This window comes from Melospiza melodia, chromosome 2, assembly GCF_035770615.1.
Source record: "Melospiza melodia melodia isolate bMelMel2 chromosome 2, bMelMel2.pri, whole genome shotgun sequence".
NCBI lineage: Eukaryota > Metazoa > Chordata > Aves > Passeriformes > Passerellidae > Melospiza > Melospiza melodia.
The window spans coordinates 21143214-21158359 of NC_086195.1; the positions used below are offsets into that span (position 1 = coordinate 21143214).

The following is a 15146-nucleotide window of genomic DNA, read 5'->3' on the forward strand; positions in this document are numbered from 1 at the left end:
TCTAGAAAGCAAAAAGGTGAAGAACTAACATTTGAGTAAAGAAAGATAATTTTTTTGCAGGTGAAAAATGGTAAAGTAGGCAAAGAGATAGTGGGATAATTGTTTACAAATATCTAAAGGATATTTGTATCTTATGTGTGCATAGAAAAAGGATGACATTTTCTAACAGCTGTGGAAACTCAAAAAGGAGTACATGGAAAATGAGGGCTTTTTTGGTAGTTTATTTTTGTTGGGTTTTTATATAAAAATATTGAGGAACTAGAAGGGAAGGCTTTTTGGAGGGAAATGACTGCTGGCCTGTAAAAAACTGCCAGAGGGAATACTGCAAAGATACTGCTGGACTAAGTAACAGAAAATGAACTGATGGGAACAGTCCTGTACCAGAAAGAGAAATGCTTTGGATAATGCAAAAAACCACTTCCCAGTCTGCTTATCTGTACGCTATGTATACAACTAAGATATATTACCTGAAAATTTGTGCTCCCTTTTTAATACAACAGTAATGTACTTTATTACTGATTTTAACAGGCTTTAATAGGAGGAAGCATACATTCAATTATTTTATTACATGCTTTGAATATAAATGGTGAGCATCTGCACTCTAGTTTACTCCTCCTGTCCTCACCCTCTCATAAAAACAGCACTGGCACATTTTAGAATTCAGAGCAGCCCTCCCCAGCCCAGCCGCTTTCTTGGCTGGTTTGCTGGGATCTATATATCCAATCTAATTATTTTGATTCCCATTTCCAACCCTATCAGTGGTGCAGTGGTGCAAGAAATCAAAATGCCAGTCTCCTGAATGTGTTAGAACCTAAGAGCTAACAGCTACTCATTTGCAGAGGCATCACTGCATGGCCCAAAGCCTCTGCCACCAGGCAATTTACGTTCAGGGTTCTGGATGTGACTCGAGAGGGGTTTCCCAGCACACCAATACAGAGCATTTCATAGAACATTTCAGATATGCTACAGGTTGTTGCATCATCTTAATTGTCACAGCATAACTGACAAAAAACCCCCAGCAACGCTTTGTTCAAATTTTGTCTCTTTTTAATGACTCAAGTCCTTCTTCTTTGTTATTTTTCCCTTTGTTTTCTTAAAAGGCAAAAAATAGAATCATACAAGTTAATCTTCCCTTAAGTGATCAGAAGAGAGAGTCAGCAATAATCCTGCCAAAACACCTACTACCCTCTCCAATCAGGGGGATCATATGTTGCTCAGTAGCTGAATTTCCCTGTGGATCTTTGCTGAGAAGCTGTCCCCTTCTTGAATTACAGTCTTACTTAGATTACTAATGCTCAGCACCACCAAAAATATTCCCATTCATTTCTGCAGCTTTTACAAACATGATAGCATGATTTGTGTTTAAATATAAGCGTCACCGTTTTACTTTTTATTATGAATATCATATGTTTGGCAAGCTGTCTGACCTTCCTCATGATGATGAATGCTGCAGCAAACAATTTGCTGTATCTTTAAAGAAATGGCCAATTCAATTACATTATGCCAGAAGCTTTCAAATCCCTCTCTGCCAAATGTCTTTGCTATATCCTGCCACAGACAGCCCATTTGTATTCCGGCACAGTAGGACACTTGTTTTGTTGAAGCACACAGCTCTAGTTAGGTACTATCAACAGAGCAGTATTTCAGCTCTCCAGCTCTGTGCTCCTTCCACCCCCTCCACCCTCGGTTATCAGGATTTTCAATTTTACTGACCAAACGTGTATGCATTACTAATTACGTGCATGAAATGCAGCAGTTATCGACTGCTGCAACAAAATACATTAGTGGCCAATTACAGGAGTTCTTGGCAGCAATGGTTATCATTCTAGTGGATTTAATCATTGCACTTAAAGTGAAGCTTGAGATTCCCTTTGAGATTACACCACTAATTGCTTCTGTTTTGCCAGTTACTGCATGAGCTGTTTGCAAAAAGGATCACTAAAGATGCTTTCTAAATATGGGAAAGCAGCAAACAGATGAAGCCTCCTGTAATGAGTGTCCCCCCCCCCCAAGAAAAACCACAGTGTCAATTTATTCGTGCCACAATTCTCCTCTCAGATTCATATCCCCCTGTCACCTCCTCTTTCTCTCTCATTTCTTGCTATTTGGGCAGACAGCAGCAATACAGCTGCATTGCTATTCATGTGAATCATGCCACACACTATCATTTATTTATATAGATACTGAGAATATTACACTCCAAAAATAAAAAAAAAAACTTCCCCCTCTCTTCGGTGTTTGCACAGAGGATGCTACTAATTATTATTATGATTATGACAGAATGTTTAAATGGTCTTAGACCTTAAAAAAAAAAAAAAAAGAAAAAAAAAAAACCAATTTAGGCCAAGTACATGAGTTATTACACATACAATACCATCCTAATAGGCTTCAACCCTCCAGGAATCCCTAAAAACAAACACTTTCCCTCCCAAGGAATTTGTAATATAACATATTGTTCTTTAGAAGCCCACATCTACCTCCAGGTTGTCAGTAGTGATGAATTATCTGGTTTACAGCCTCATAAAGCAAAAGTGTCTACATATTTTAATGCTGAGGCCCACCTCAGGACTTTGGAACCTTTCATATGTAGTGATATACAACTTTCCAAACATGAAAGAAAGGCTTCAGGTGAAACAAAGAGATATAATTGTCATCAACATTTTAGGTCTGATCAAAATAAGTAGTCTTTCAAAGACAAAAAGAACGGGGAAGGATTAAAACTACAGTTTTGTTAGCTGAGAACAAGCTATTTTAATCAATAAAATTGTTTAAATATTTTTTTGGCACCTTTTCATTAAAAATTTCAGCTATTCAAGCTTTCCATTATTCAAACACCACTCTGTGAACAACAAAGAAACACTCAAAAATATAAAAAAACCCCCAACAATCCTCAACAAAAATTTTCTCATGAGATTAGAAAACCTCCTATGTTTGTCTCAACAGACACTAACATTTTTAGGATTTCAATAGATGCTAGGTTGATAAAACTTTAATTAGAAACTTAATTGATCTCTGTGAGAGAGATACTGTAGAGAAAGTTTTAAATCCCCAGAGACTTCTACACTATAAACAGCAGAGCATATGACATCTTTAAAAGCTGTCAGAAACCATACACTGTGATTTACAAAAAAAAAAAAAAAAAATAGCAATCTCTGTGAAATTAACTGCTAAAAGAAGTTGAAGAAGCTTCATCCTACGGTATCAACAGGCTACAGCACCAGCACCAGGCAGCTTCACTCCAGGCTCTGAACAGGGCACAGATAATACCCACACAGATAACACCCTGGGAAAGAACAGAGGGCAGCAGAGCAAGGGTTACATCCCTGCTGCACTTATCTTGCTTCATGCCCAGATGCAGATTTGCTCAGAACCAGTTGATCTTTCCAGAGCAGCAGGCACGAGAACTGCTGCACACAGGGTGCTCTCAAACCAAGGCCAGTTCATTTTCATGCTTAACAGAGAAAATCTTGCCCCAAGGCACTCAATTTCAAGTCTGAATGAGAAAATCTGTAGGTGATGCAGTAACTACAGTAACTGGCAAATAATAAACTGGGTAAAACACCCAGAGATCAATCCTATATTCATGAAGGAACACACTACTCAATGCAATTGGATTATCTCCATTTCTTAGTTCACTAGTTCTTGATTTCTACCTTATTAGACCACAATTAAGGACCATTTTCAAGTACAAAGTAACACAGTACTGACACAGTACCTTTGTCACTGTACCCACAGGTCCTCCAGTCCAGCAGAATGACTGCTTTCCTTTTGTATGGGCAAGCTCCTGTCTCAAGAACATGGGCACAAAATCTAAATTACAATTCCAAGAAGACTGCAACTGTATCTGGGATTTCTAGTGCTGCCTTTCAAATGAGGAAACAGGAACAAATCAGGAGAAGAAAACATTCTCAAAATGAACAGCTGAGCTCATGTAGCACCCAAAATACAAAAGGTTGGGAAATAGCTGCCTTTCATCACTGTCAAAAGCAATAGACTAAAATATGCAGAGTAGGACTGATAACACAGGAAATAAATGAAAACATTTGCTTCATGTTAGTATAGAAGTTAAAAGAAACAAGGCAAAAACCTCTCTCTAAGGTCCCTGCTGGATTTAAAACAGAGCTGTTGAGCCTACTGGGGTTTCAAAACATGCCACTGTCATTTAAGAACACTCAACTTCTCTTCTTTAATAAACCTTACACCTGTTCACTAGTCCAGAGACTTAATTCCTAAAACTATACACAGCAAGTGCAAGGCAAGGAACCAGAACTTCAATGAGAACTGCTAAAACAGGAAAGCAACCAGTTACTTATAATACAGTCTCAGGCATTATTTGTAACTCACCTAACTTACAAATAAAAGAACAATAATACTAAATGCTACCATGACGTATTTCTTAATGAATTAAAAGTCTTATGTGTGCATAGCTCACAAAGCCTGGCAGAATTTTAGGTTACATTTATAATTCTCTTTAATACTGAAAGCAATGAGAGACATTTTTGTCTACTACTCTACTGCAGGGATAAACACAATAAATACTCTAGCAAAATGAAATACACTTTTTTATGCAGTGATGTGATGGATATCAATTTGTAAGTTCATTAATTAAGTAGAAGAATACGAATAAACCACAGAACAGATTTGGAATAAGCAGCACTGGTAACAAGTTTAGGCCAGATTACACTGAGAGACTTTCAGCTGGTAGGTATTGTTTTCAAAATTTAATGTAGATACCAGTAAGGATATTCAGCTTAGTAAAGCTCTCTAAAACCAAAGATAATTCTTTTAGCATGAGAAATGCCAGTAGGAAGAAAGGCTCCAGCTCTGGCAATTGTTTCAGAAAACTCAATTAACTTGCCCATTTTTAAAAATATGTTATGAGTAGAAAGGAGTTTCATGCTATGAAAAATGTATCTGCTTATTAATATTACAGACATGTCATATATGAATATGTATGATTAAATAAATGCATTAAATAATAAGTAACACATCACCGTACCTTCTCAACATGTAAAATAATTTTTTGCAACCAGAATAATGCCTGGGTTGCCAGGAAAGAAAGCTATGTGGATAAATGGCAAAGACTCTTCCTGTCTTTCAGAAAACTGCGTAGGCTGTGTTTGGGACTGGGGGACTCCAGATAGCAAGGAATGTCTTCCACATGCCCCATCCAAGCTGATGAAGAAAAGCTGTCACTGTCCTGTTTTAGTGAAAGCAAACCCAATCAAGACAATAGTTTTTGTCTCAAAAAACACCCCTCATGAAATGAGCATTCCTCCTTTCCAAGAAACCTTCCACGAGCTCATCTTCTCAGCCTTCAGCCTCTGCTGACCTCATATTTAACCTGGCCTGACCTTCAGCGCTGCTGAGTCTCAGTTCCTTACTATGATTACAAACCAGCAAGATCAAGTTAAGCTTTAAGAAACTCAGACATAACTCTGAAGATAAATAACTGCAAAGGCAGAACATCAAAATACCAAGAAATCCTATTCATAAGCTACGTTTCATTCTGTGGAGACTTCAAGGGTAGCAATAAAAACAAAACGTACCACAAAGCACTGAAGGCTCTACAGCACAGTCCCTCCCTTGCAGGTACCCTACCACTTCTGGTCTTTGTTAATTCAAAAGCCAAATTTTTGTCTAAAGCTACAACAGCAATTAGGCACGGAGATGCTGAAAAATATTTCACAGTCTTAACATTTTGTAAAACTGATTTCCACTAAGTATTCACTTACTCAGGTGCAAGAACAGTCAAGGTCCCCAGTTTGCCCCAGATTTTCCCTTCAGGCCAGTTTTATCCTTAGGTACCTGTGCACAATAAAATAAACAAATAAAAAAATTAATTTACATTACTCCTCGTAAGCTCATCTCTTGATTACATCAACTTTTATGGCCCCAATTTAAGAATTCAGATCCCCAGTTTTTCTCACAGGATTATTTCCCATCAATATGGTTAACCTGAAGCAAACTCAAAGCTGTTTTCCCCATGTAAAAAAATTGGTTTTATTTGACCAGTATATATATTTTTAGATTTACCACGACCCTAAATGAAAGAGTATTTTGTAAGAAATCTCATGTAAATTCAACCTAATAGATGGTGGGATTGCATGGTTTAGGTGTATTTCATCACTTGTTTTTAGGAGAATAAACACAGAGCACACAGTTAAGCCTTTGTCAGCCATACATTTAAACCACCTTAAAGCTGTTAACATGTGACAAGCAAATCCTACGTATGCAATTACTGCTTTAAAAACTGAAAAAAGTTTCGTGTACAGGTGCACTGTCACTTAGTTAAGGAGCTCAAAAAATAAAGTTATTCTTTCTCCTGGCACTAGTATGAATTAAAAAAACATTTTCAAAATGTGCCATTCAACCATATGGAATCAATTTTTGCAGACATATGGAGCACCAATTAAATAAGTGTGGCTTTGCTGACACAAAAGTCCACCTGCACGTATTCAAATTTTCCAGAATTAGACCATCTAATTTAGAGCAGCCCATTTAACAGTAAGAGAGTAGAAAAGCAATGTATTTGATATGACACAACCTCTGTAACCAGTGTCCTTAAATAGCAATTGCAGCCTTACTTTTGGCCATGGTAAGGATATAATCAGATAAGATTGAATTAAGCTCCCCTAAAACACAGCTCCAATTACATCAGATCAAAGGAAAATAATTTTTTTGTCTTCTCCATCACGCAAGTAAATAAAGAATTGGGAAATTAATCAAGGTACAATTTTTCAAGTAAGATTTTACCAGAAGTCAACAGAAATTTAAAAACTCACTGTAACCATAGTTCCTAGATTTTCCTAGGTTTTTTTCACATATTTTCCCACAAGAAATGTACAGAAAGCACACCATTTAAAGAAACAGAAGTCAACAGCTATATACACACATCAACACCCCAAATAAAACCCTAATATAAGATAGGTATCATCCAATGATGTGGAAACTAACAAATTTTTTAAGATAAGCTCTTCTAAAAAACTAAGAAGTTTTTTTCCAAGGATTTGCAGTTAATTGGGCACCCTTGTTCAAATCTAGTTTGTCTGATGTTGAATAAGGTGATAACAAACAGGTTTTTTCCACAGGACCCCAGCCTTACTCAGTGAATAAGTAGATAGAAGAGAGTTGTGGAACTCAACCCAGTGGCTGCATTCCACATGGCCACAGCACAGCTCCACACACTCCCTGCTCCAGGTCACCCTGTGCCCTCCAGAGCAGCACTCTGAGGACAGAAATGCCTGTCCTGGGACAGAGCTCCCTTTGGTGCTGCCAGGTAACAACACAGCCCTGCCAAGGGCACCATGTGATCCCAGAGACAAGAAAACTGCAGAATCAGGAGCAAAGTTACAAATTTTGCTGTTCAACCAGGTTCCTGAAGCTCATTTTTTTCAGAGTATTTAGCTTTCTATAATACCTTAACTAATTTCCAGGAGAAGCTGTATCCACCTAGCTTCCTAATTAAGGTGGCACATATCTTCCCTCACTTGTGAGCTGCCCCATTCACTATCTATCTTAGGGTTTCTACAGCAAATAAAAGCAGGTTTCCAGAGACCTGTCCTTCTTTGCTGCAGTCTTCATACACATCTGTTCCACTTGCAAAGACCATAAAATTCTGAGATCATAGAATTTAAAACTGTATCACAATGCAAATGTCCAGGGGAGCTCAGTTAACATATTTTAGACAATCTTAATTCTGTGCCTTCCCAGCAGCTCCTTACTCATGGCAGCTTTCAGAGCTTGGCTTTTTTAAGACAGTAGCCATTGAAATGGAGGAGCTCCATCTTGCTCAATACAGATATTCAAGCTTCCTCAAAACTTCTCATCCCAGCTTCATTGTTGCCAATCCTGAGGACATGTGCTACTGCCCCCATCCACTCTTGTCTTTAGGCTCAGTTTCTATTTGGGATCCCAGTCTTGCCTCTCTGCCTCCTCTCAGTGACCACTTGAGCATTCTCAACCCCTTCATTATACAATATACTGCTCCCACCCAGTAACCAGAGTCCAATTAGCTTCCAGCTCTCCTGTACCAGCACTCCTTTCCATCTCTCACCTTTCTGCACCCTTCACAGATCTGTTCCTGTTTCCATACCACTTTTCACCTTCCAATGTTTTTCCCACTTCTTTACTCCCCCATTCACTTCCTGTGCCTCCCTCTTGCCCGGGCAGTTTCCAAATTTCTTCTCAACAACTAACTCCATGTGTTTTCCTGGCTCCTAGGCAGTCTCTGTGATTAGCATGCCACAGCCATGGCTGCTACGCTTTGTGCAGAATTCACTCCTAATGACGGGTGCTAAAGAGATCTGTACAAGGGCTAATGAGCAGGAACACTTCATTTCAGGATCCCTGAAGAACTGGGGCAGAAGAAAAGCCCAACCAGCAGTGCAGAAATAGAATTTTAGGCATTTAAATACCTCACTACAGACACCTATATATTTAGATGTCAAGGCAGCTGTATGAAGGCTTTGTGGACTGTAGCTACTTCTGTCTTGCTGTTAGATTAACACCATCCACTCTTTTACATTTAAAAACAAATTGCTTCTACAATGAACCACAATAAAGTCACTTGGAGTCTAAGTCTCGACCTAAACTCAATCTACATCCAAGTTAACAGCAAGTTACATATACTTTCTTAAAACATTTTTTTCAAAGAAAAAACAGCCCTTGATTCTGTCAAATATATTAAGTACTATGGGGGAGGGAAAAAGGGGTATTAATTAAAAACAGGGTTTTCTTGGCACTATTTACCAAGGATAAGTTCTTATTATTATTCTACAGAAGAAAGTAGACTGTAGCATACTTTCATCTTTTTTTGCCAGAAAGTATGAGCTAAACAAAGACATCTTCCTATTCTGTCTCAAACTTCCCTGCCTGTGTTGTGTGGGTGGGTTCGTAGGCTGAATTCAAGATGATTCTAGAATAATACAGAATACCAGGTTGGAAGTGACTTCCTGAATTTCCTGATCCAACCTTCCATGGCAGAAGCCCAGTCTAGGTAAGATGGCCCAGCATCCTGTCCAGACAAATCTTAGAACACCCAATGCTGAGGAATCCACGGCTTCCCTGGGGATATTATTCCAACAGCTGATTGTTCCCATTATGAAAATTTTTCCTCTTGTGTTCAATCAGCATCTCACCAAGAGTAACTTTTAATCATTACCCTTCACCTTTTCCATGGGACTGCAGAATAGTTAGTTTTTTATATTTAAATAGCAAATTATCAAAAATATTTAGGTACACTACAACAAATTAACCTTCCCGCAATCTTTTTTTGTCCAACATAAAAAATTAGGTATAGATATAATATCATTAATGAACATAGTATTTACAAATAAATCACTCATTCCTCTGTTCAACCACACTGAGTTAAGTACACTTTCATGTTAAAGTGGTGTCTAATTATCTTTATTTGATCCCAAATGCAACAGGGAAATAAAAATGCTCAAAATACTTGGATCTTGATAAGCACTCAACATTGAAACATATGTGTTAGGATAATGTAAGATGGCATTTTTTCTTATTTCTTCTGAAGAGGTCTCAAACAGTCACATGACTATATTTAATTCAGAGAATTGCTTGTTCTTCCACTTCTTATATTTCCCGCTGGCGTTGAGGGCAGAAAGAGATTTAGTTATCCTGACTCCCATCCCCAGTACTGCCTGACCCAGGAAATTCACCACTGTCACCTCCCATGGAGAAAGGAGGACAGTCAATATGAATCATGCTCTGGGAACTGGGCTTCAAAACCTAACTAATGCCATGACTACAACTCACACAGAAGCCAATTATCACTTGTGATCTGAGGCATTACTCCAAAGCTGGCACTCTGAGTATCCTATTAATCAGTATAGTCAAATGGGTTTGCTAGCTAAGATAACAGGAAATTATTAGCACAGCTATTAGTAGTAGATTGATTCTGAATTAAATAAAGAACAAAAAACCCAACACATACACATCATGAAACCCCTCAAAATACAAAAAAAAAAAAAAAATCACCAGTAAACTATGATCAAAAAGTCATAGAACAACTAAGTACTTGTCTCCTTTTATCTTAGGAAATCTTTTTACTCTGACTTTTTTTCCCTTCCTCACAAGATCCTGGCATCCCTTATACCATGGTGTTTATATTCTAGTTTCCATCACCAATGACACAAAAAATACACTTAGTTCACATCCACACAGAGGTCCTTGCCAGAAAGCTCAAGACAATAATTTACATATGAAGGTCCAACATTTTCCCCCAAAACCCACAAATACCAAGACCAGAATCACCCCTTTCCCCACCTCATCAAAATCAGAAGTGCCTGTGCCTCCCCAAAGCCTGCAAGAAGAAGGGAAATAATGATTCTTACCATCTAAGGGTTTCCTGACATGGAAAATTTACCATTGCAATGGCGACAGAATCACATAATGAACTAGTTTAAATCTTCCATGGAAGGGTCTGGTGGGGAGGGTTTGGCCAAAAAAAGGTTTTTTGCTTAACAATCTTCATCCAAAAGAATCCCAGCTCACCTCAGAACATCTCTTTATAGAGCAAGCAGATTTTAGCACCATCACTACAGCTGTCATAGTCTGGCTGGTGCTAGTTAGCCTGGTCACACAGGTAAGTCCTAGAACATTCCAGCAAGCAAATCATCTGGGATTGTACTTTAAACAGCCTACAGCCAATATAGTTAACATTTCTTTGATCCTTGAGCTTCACACTTCAGAGAGCTGAGGGAGAGAGGAGGTGTTGATACTTTCAGGAACCACTAATTACAGGAATTCATAGTGAAGGGCATTGCTAGAAAGTAACAGAGATGTTTAAATGTAAACAGTGCAGTTGCTGTCACACAATTGTCCACGGAAGGTTTCAGGGCATTCTTCCACCCACATTGATGATCTTTAACGTGTTGAATGGAAAGAATTTTCCCATGGTGTAAGTCCCTTCAATTAAAACACAATCTCTAGCACATTTTTTGTATTTGATCTCAAAGTAAATTATAAGTCAATCCCTTTTAACAGTTTAATGTAAATGTTATGGCCAGAATTTTTGAAAGATTTGCTATTACATTTAGTCAGACAAGTAGAAGTACAGTCTTCTGAACTCAGTTCATTTTTGAAAGAGAATTCATCCTGAACGGGAGCTACTGCTTTTTTATGGTACAAAATAAAAGTGACATTCAACTGGCCTCAATTATAACATTAATGATCTACTCAAAGTTATTTGTCTCCTTTTGAAATATGTGTAAAACCACATGGCAAGTTACTAGTAGAAGCAGGATCAATATCCTACTTTACTAGTTCTCTTCCTTGAGAGTACACCACTGCCTAACAAAGTATTTTACAAACACCCAGGCTTACATTATAACCATTCCCTAAGATATTTTTTTTTAATTACCATAATCACATAAAGCATAGAGTCTTTTCACAACCAACTGAATGTTTGGTGGTGGACTGAGCCTATCCACACCAGGAAGTTACATCTTACTTTTTTATCTGGCCCTCCAGTTAGACACTGAAAAGAAACTTTCTCTTTAAATCCTGTCTGGAATAAAATCCAGATATCTGTAGCCCATCCTTTATCAGCCACTTTTTCACTTGCTAATTTAAGAACAACACTTCCTCCTGTTGCACACTTACCAGGAAGCAGCTATGCCATGAATATGTTATAAATACTATGCCCCTCTCAGACTGCAGCTTTCTGAAAAAAACAAGACAACCTAATGGAAGCAGTTATTTTTCTTTGCTTCCTGCCCACATTCTGGTTACCTAATACCAAATTTAGAGCTTTTGAAAGAATTTCACATCTCATTTTGCTTCTGTGGTTCCCTCCCTGAATCTGAGGTCATTGATGACATGCTGACTTCCCTGCAAGACTACTTTCTCACAGAAGGGCCAAAAATGCAAAGGCAGAGTGATAACCAAACTGCAAGACATCACTGAGAACAGTTCTTCTGGGCTACAGGAGGTGACAAATGACTGAGAAACTTCTCTGCACCACACAGTACAGTTTGAGTGGCAGAAAGAATGCTACAGCTGCACTGGACCACCAACCCATCATTGCCCTGTGCCTCAGCACAGCTCAGAGACATGGGATGACCCTTTTGGGATGAACATGCAACTGCAGGCAAGCACACAATGAATGCTCAGTTCTGCAGTTCCCATTGGGTATCTAAACCCCACAAACTGCTCCTCAATACCCTACAAAAGGCAAAACAGCCATAGGAAAGGCTACAATTGTACTAGAGCTTTACAACTTGCTATTTTCTCTGTCTTTGCAATAGGTGCTTGTTTTTAGTAATTGCTAAGTAGCAACTCCTCCTAAATGATCCCGGTAAGTGAACTGTGTTTAATATAACAAAAAAAGAACAAAATATCCATTGCATGTTCCCTTTCCTGAGGGGATCCATTCACTCCTGACCCCAGATCTAGTAATTGGCTCCATGATGAATGTTAGAAGGTGGGGACTAGAAGAGGACAAGGAAAATACGTTCTTATTAAAAGGTTTGGAAGAAGAACAGAAAAAGCATACTTCTCTTATCCACTGGCAACCACTGGAAAAACTGAAGCATGTTGTTAATGCCAATTAAATATAATCAAAACAAGCAGTTTCAGTCTCCCTTCAGACCCCTTGGAGACCTCAATACTTCAAATCCAAAGACTCATCTCATAACTTAACTTTCTACTGTCATTCCAGAACAAATCTCCCGTGCAGCTTATGAAACTGTCCTTGCACCTGCTCCAATCCCAGTCCATCTTTCTGCTCACTGCAAAGGACCATTGGACACAACATTACAAATGAGGTCTCAAGAAGGCTTTAAGAAATGCTGTTAGCATTTCTCTCCCTCTACAAAAGTATCATGTCTAATGCATTGCAGAAGCACATTAGACTCACAACAGCACCATACTGGTGGCTTTGAGCCATGTTAGTGGCATTATCACAGCACTGTACCTAATTCAGACTGCTACAACCATTAAATCATCTACACAACCTCCTATGATCTTAACAGATGTTCTTCTCAGTTTAGATATTTGCATATTGAGATAAAGATAAGTGTGACCTGTCTCAGACAAGGCGCGGAGGGCTTGCAGAGCTGAATTAACAACTGAGACTTTCAGATTCTTAACCCTAAATATACACCTCTGAACTGCAGCAGCAAGCAGATGAACTACACAGTGCACAGTAACAAGCACTCTTGATACTGCACTCAAAAATAATTTCTAAATGGATGGTTCTACGTGGCCACTTGTCTACCACACCAGCCTGCTGAGAAGCCACACAGAAGACACCCAGAAAGCCAAACCTCCACCTGCTTTGTCTCTATGTCCTCAGCCAGCACTGAAAGTGCCTTTTTGTGGCAATTTAATTCAGACAAGTCAGGAGGTGCTAGGCCACCTCCTCTCACACATACTTGCTCTCAGCTGCCAGAGCCAAAGCTGTCCAGTGATAACCACTTCTACAGAAGCTCTCATCAACACTAATATATTCTCCTGAAAAATCTATACAGGATTCTGAGTTTATAATTTCAATGTTCTTTTTGTTCAAAAGTTTAGATCATACTGGAAGTGTCAGTCTCCTGGTTTCACAAGAAAAAGGCATAGAAAACCTAAAAATGCACAGTCCAAGAATCATGATGGACAAAGGGACTAACTGGTTGGTACCAAACAGCTTTGTGGTGTCTACACAAGTCAATAGGTTTTAGCCACTCACATCATAGGGTTAGTTTCACTATTACAATCAAATACTCCCAAAAATCCTATTTTGTGGAAAGTTTGCCCAAAACATGAACATTACTAGAACTAGACAAAACAAGAACAACTTTCCCTTAATGCTCAGGATCTCTTATTTGCCAAGAAATGCCATGAATGTTTTGCAGTCACATTCCAAAAAGTATTTTTTTCTACCAAGCAACTAGCAGAGCCAGAACTGTCCTGTGAGCTAAGGACATGGGAGCTTTTTTCTATAAATAAAGCAAGCATTCTAGTCAAGCAGAACACTACCTTCTCAGAAAATAAATATCTTAGCTACACTCAAACTTGGTTTCTCTTTTTCACTCATTATCACATATATACCTTAACCATTTCCTGTTTAGATCCAGCTTCACAGGGTAACCCACTGCTGGTACTGGAAACAGCTCAGAAACAGCTAAGGCACACAGGATCACTTCTGCTAATAGCCCATGGTGTAGAATTCAATGTTTATAAAATTAAATACTGCAGCTGTACACTACCTCAGAGAAATTGTAGACAACTCTCTACATTGCTTCCACAGATGAAATATGTACCTTCTAGATATTTATGTTTTCAGAGCACTTTCATGCATTGCTGAAGGAGGGTGTGGACCAGAAGCCACTGAATTGGCATGACCCAGCACATTCCTGCTGGCCAGCTGAGCTGAGTCAGCTACAGGAAGAGGTAGATTCTCTTCACAGCTACCTCACTGCCCAGCAGCAATGAGGGGGAAACCTGTCCCTGCTGGCTTGGGTTTCATTTTACAGCAGAAATTATGAAAATCCCTCCTACACCCAGTTCTCCCAAGGCTGATCACGACCCTCTCATACAAAACTGCAGCATCACTCAGCATTCTATTAAACTGCATTAGTGTAATTTGTCCCAGCTTGCAAAATGGTTTTCTGTCCAGCTCTGTGCTCATTAGCAGGATCTGAATGTATCAGTTTAGCCCTTTGGTCTCTGATAATGGAAAAGGTTATGCTTCCCTGAAATTGCAGATAAATATCAGGCACAATTCTGGTGAGGTTCCTGGTCTATGACACCTGGAATATAATATACACATACTTTTGACTGGAGTGCATGCTTAACTTATACTGACAAAAAGTAAGGGATCTGCAAACCAGGACAACTATTTCCTGGTGTTTGCAATTGGGATCTATGTACATTATATTTATATGTCAAAATTTCAGTATCCATACAGATACTACTAATACTAACTATCCATACTAACAGACACCAAGATAGATACATCCTACTACCCATACTAACAGATACTACTTTTAACTTCTAATATGGAATAGCCATGCAGAAAACTAGCAGCAGATCCAGAAGAATTCAAAATTTACTTCTATCTGAACACAAATGTATATACCTCTTATAAAGTCCCAGCAGTAAAATCCAGTCACATTCCTAATTGGAAAATACATTTG

The 15146-nt window shown here is 38.6% G+C and overlaps 1 protein-coding gene across 3 annotated transcripts in view; it reads right to left on the minus strand.

The window, feature by feature from the left end:
- TBL1X (transducin beta like 1 X-linked) overlaps window positions 1-15146 on the minus strand; it is a 191593-nt gene that overhangs the window by 131827 nt on the left and 44620 nt on the right. For 2 of the 3 annotated variants that reach the window (XM_063147890.1, XM_063147898.1), the window contains exon 2: window positions 5736-5808. The exons of the other annotated variant lie outside the window; for it this stretch is intronic. The gene's annotated coding sequence lies outside the window, so the exon portion shown is untranslated. The remainder of the gene's footprint in view (window positions 1-5735; window positions 5809-15146) is intronic. 3 annotated transcript variants of the gene reach the window in all.